Genomic DNA, 4,982 nt, shown 5'->3' with positions numbered 1-4,982 from the left:
GGAGATACATTCAAATCACAGTTAAACCATAGTTATTCCTTTCATAGACCCAATTTCCTTAACTTTGTTTTAAGAATAACTTATATTTTCAAGGCATAATTCTAATCTGTTTGTTATTTTTCTACTAGAAATTTCCTTAATTATTTAAAAAAAAATTTTTTTTCCAACTTGAGAGCAATCATTATTTATTAACTGAACAGATTACCAAAAGTTCCTTGGTATGGTAGACACATTAGCTCTTCCTTCTAATAAGCCTATTGACCGGGTCTTCCCTGTTGCCTGTGTCTCCACCTTCTACCAAAGGAGTGGTCTTTTACTTCATTCTGCCATGTGGAAAAGATGATTTGCAGGGTCATAGGAAGTTATCTTTTTCATTGAGGCATTTTTCAACAGGACAGCTCCTGTGGATCAAATCCTTCATACAAATGGTACCATATTTATCAAAGGTGTTGTCTGTCAAGGCGATTCACCTACTGATTTTGCGACAGCTATGCTTACAAATTAGTTATTTACTGACTTCAGGTTTTGACACCCCCATGCAATATATAGTTCCAAAACTGAGATTAACAAAGGTGCCATTGAAGATCTGACAAAGGCAAAGAATCTGTAACATCTTTCAGTGCTTTAGGGTCATAGCACTGAAACCTCTGATCCTGATGACACTTTTGCCAGCTTAGCCATCTCAGTCTTGTTCTGTATATCTGCCTATACACCTGGTGATAACTTTTCCATAGATTAGTTTCCTCCTTGCCTTTTGAAACTTCTTTTGAACAAGAATCTTTGTCCAGTACTTGATCTTCAGTTCTGCAAAATTCCTTGACTTTTTCATAGAATTTCTCACTTGGCAGGAAAGTTCTTTTTCTTGTCTTTGTCACCCTCCGTGATTCCAGTCATTGAAGAGGTTCAGTTGTGTTTCTTAATAATCACTCTGCTGTAAAAGCAAACCCAATTTCTGGTCTTCTCCCCACCATGCCTTGCTGTCTGAAGACTCAATGTTCTGTTCCATTTGCTTTCATGGGTGCTGCCACCCTCCTCGCCAATCTCAGATCCCTGCTGGGTGGCCCTACATCCGTTAAAGACCTGTGAAGGTCCCTTTTGTTTTGGGAATTTGTCTTCTCTCTTCTATGAATACATGATTGACTGCTTGTATTTTATAGCATTTGTTATGTCTTTAAAAATTGCTTGTCTGTTTCCCTCCTGACTCATTGTAAGCCCAGTGAGGATGGGGACTCTATCTCTTACTACTCCTCCCTCAGGCCTGCCACACAATGAGCTTCATAATTGCTCACAGAATAAATTAATGTCTGTATTCAAATCTCCTTTTTGACCAGTTACATCTCTGCTTAGACAGAAGACAGTTTATCAAGAAAAGAGAACATGGATTAGCAGCTTTGTAAGCTCTGTTTCTGAGTTATCGGAAAATACCACCAGAAGACACACAACTGCCTCTCCATTTGCCTTCATCACCTCCTGGTGATGTGGCTTCATCTCTACTGTCATTTCACTGGCCTTAACCTTTACTGGGAAAACACAAGGTAACCCCTATCAATCTTTAGCTCCTTTATTTAATCTAACTGCACTGGTCACATTTGCTTATTAAAGTACAGAAAGAATAATGAGCTTTTTATGGGTCTTAGAGTCATGGAAATGTTGAGCTTCATGGCACCTTAGAAATTAACTAGAATGAACATTTCATCATGGATCAGGAAACTCTGTGTGACCCAGGAGGAAAGAACAGACATCTCAGGGTCATGCAGTGGGTCTGGAATAGAACTAGAATTAACCCCTGATCTCCACATACAGACTTGGTACTTTATGTAGTTTGTGCAAAAGCTTTTACTTACACAATCTCCTCTCTCTCTCTCAATCTCTCTCTCAGGGTTTTTCAGTTATAGAATCCCTTTAATTAAATAGGAAATTGAATGAAAGTTTATTTAGTGCTAAGATACTTCATCTTAGAAAGATCTTTGAATTTTTTCATGTCTTTAACAGGTTTCTCTAAAAGGTGTAATGTTAGGAATGCTAATGAGGAAATTCTTCATAATATAGGATTGTTACAAGAAGTGTAGGTCATTTGGCAACCTTGACTGCCTTCCTCTAAATCCGTAGGTATTGTGACAAACCCTGTCCCATGCCAACTTACTCTTCTATATGCCCCCTATGGAGGTATTATTGTCCCCTTGAAAATCTTTCTATAATCTTGGGAGCATCTTCACATATTCCATCCTGTCCTTACTCCCACAGCAACACCCAGCAACAATTGTTTTGTTTACTATTTCTGTAACTCTTTTTCCTGTAGAATGTCATAGAAACAGAACCATAAATTATGTATCCTTTCAGAATGGCTCCAGAGCAAATGTGGCCCCTGTGTAAAAATACATGAAGACCAAGAACCCACAGTGTAGTGCTCAAAGCTTGGCAGAGCCTTGAACTTGCAGTTTACCTGGTAAGTGCTTGGCACATAGAGCTTATATATATGCTGCGAGGTTTGACTCAAACTTAATTGCTTTGTTTTGTTTTTCTCTTTCTCTCTATTTCTTCCTTCCTTCCTCCCTCCCTCCCTCCCTCCCTCCCTCCCTCCCTCCCTCTCTTTCTTTCTTTCTTTCTTTCTTTCTTTCTTTCTTTCTTTCTTTCTTTCTTTCTTTCTTTCTTTCTTTCTCTTTCCTTCCTTCCTTCCTTTTTTCCCCTACCTTCCTTCCTTCCTTCCTTCTTTCCTTCCTTCCTTTCTTTCTTTCTCTCTTTCTTTTATTTTGCATATGGACATCTAATTTTTCCAGCACCATTTAATGAATACAGTATCCTTTCTTTATTAAACTGTCTCTTCTTGTTTGTAAGACTCAATTGTCTATATCCACAGGGGTCTAATTCTTGACTATTTCACTGAATCCTGGGAAAAGCCATAAACCAATCTTTATGTTAGTATTATAGTTTCAATTTCTGAAGTTTTACAATAAATCATGAAATTGGGTGGCCTTAGCTTTCTAACTTCATTTTTTCCCCATATCTCTTTAGTGTTTTACCCACTGTATGGATTTCTAGTTAGCAAAACTGTTTCACCTAGACCAAGTACCTTTTGTAGACAGGAAGCATGTTTCATTCATTTTTTAAAGTGTCAGCTAGACATGTCGCACCCTTTCTCCTCTGACCAATGGCATTCTGCCACACTCATAAAAGTGTTGGATCCTAGAGTGACTTTTCAGCAAAGGCAAAGACTTTGGGTATTTTTTTCTCTTTACTTTAATTCCTACCACGCTCCAGCCAGGCTGGGTTCCCATCCTGCTACTTCACACACACCAAGCACGGTTCCATGTCAGGGACTGTACACTCACTTCTCCCACTGCCTGGAAAGCTCTTCCTGCCCAGGGTCACAGGCCTTCCCGTCTTTCCTCAGATCTCTACTCAGGGCACCCATGGAGCCAAGGTCTTTGCCTACTACTCTCTCTGCGTTGCCTTTCTGGCATTGCTATTTTCCACACCCTGATTTTTTCCCCAGAAGACTTCCTATTGTTTATTTATTCATTGCTTTGAAGTTTATTTCTTGCACTAGATGGGTTTATTTTCCTTCATGAGGTAAAGACTTTTGCCTAATTTTTTTTGTGTAATCCAGCATTTGGAGCTGTGGCTTGTGCATAGTGAGTGACTAAAAGTTAAATCTTTGTAACACATTTCTCAGAATAGTGCCTGTTGGATAGACAGGAGTACAGAAAAGAGCTGATGCAGGGAGACTGACTCTTAGAAGGTCTATTGTCAGGTGGACCCTTGGCTGGCATCTGGGAACATGAATCTTAGGAGGGTCTTCACTATTCCCAGAATTCAAACAGTGACTCATTGTGGCTAATCTGTTTGTGCAATCAACATAGTTATGCTGAACATGTTCCTTCCTGCTGGGAGTTTGGGATTTTGATACATTCCAGGTGGAAGGTTGCCTATGTGCCCATTCCCCAACCAAAGTTCTTGGGCACAACACCTCTGATGACTTCTCTACTAGACAGCATTTCACAAATGTTGTCACAATTTGGTGCTGGAAGGATTAAGCACACCTGTATTAACCCCATGAGGAGAAGAGTCTTGGAAGCTTGTCCTGTTCTATTCTAGATCTCACCCCATGCCTTTTTCCCTTCGCTGCTTTGGCTTTGGTCCTTTCACTATAACTAACTATAGCCATGAGTACAACTCTGTGCTGAGTGCAGAGAAGGCCTTCTAGTGAATTGCTGAAACTGGGAGTGGGCTTAGGGACTGAAAGTTTTCTTTCATATTTTTAATGAAAATCAGTTAGCATTAAGAAGATTTTCCAGTAGGGGAAAGGGACTGGGACTCAGGCCTATATTCACCACAAGGTGTCAGGAATGCAAGTCTGAGATGATCTAGGAGAGTTTGCCTGAAACCAAAGTAGAGGTTTGACATTCTGGGGCAGCAGTGTTGTGAGCAAGGATGAAAGGTTCCATAGCCCACCATTCTTAGTGGCTGAATTGCTGTTTGGTATAGAATGAGGATAATAGCAGTGTTTTCTTCAGAGTATTTTTTAGAAGATTTAGAGTTAGTTCATATAAAAAGAATGCTTTGCATGGGAGCTATTATGTTAGGAGCCCTATATGCCAAGCACTTATGAGGTAAGTTGCAAGTTTGGCCCTGCCACTCTTTGAGCATTGAGTACACTGTGAATTCTGCGTCTTTGTGCATCTATCACACATAGTAGACATGTGCAGTGGAGTCTGGAGAGGTCGAGTTTCATGTGGGAATTTAGGGCACCACTTGGCCAAAGGTGAAAGAGCAGATGTCAAGGCAGCAACTCAATTTGTAAATACCATTTCAGATGAACAGAAGTCTGGGTATTTTAGCATCTAAACCATTCCAGGATCAAGTCTAGTGATTAATACCTTCTCTGCTAGTTCCAGTATGAGTTCTTGTTGAGTTCCAGGAATGGGCTGTATCTTCTCCCTTTTTTATAAATTCAGACTTACACATATAAAATCTTTATATGA

General features: G+C 39.8%; 1 pseudogene; it reads right to left on the bottom strand.

Moving 5' to 3' along the window:
* Positions 1–232: 232 nt before the first annotated feature.
* On the bottom strand, positions 233–829 carry LOC124979449 (60S ribosomal protein L7-like; annotated as a pseudogene).
* Positions 830–4,982: the final 4,153 nt, after the last annotated feature.

Source organism: Sciurus carolinensis, chromosome 3, assembly GCF_902686445.1.
Source record: "Sciurus carolinensis chromosome 3, mSciCar1.2, whole genome shotgun sequence".
Taxonomy (NCBI): Eukaryota; Metazoa; Chordata; class Mammalia; order Rodentia; family Sciuridae; genus Sciurus; species Sciurus carolinensis.
Note: the sequence above shows the minus strand (reverse complement) of the source record. Positions and strands in the feature narration are given on the sequence as shown.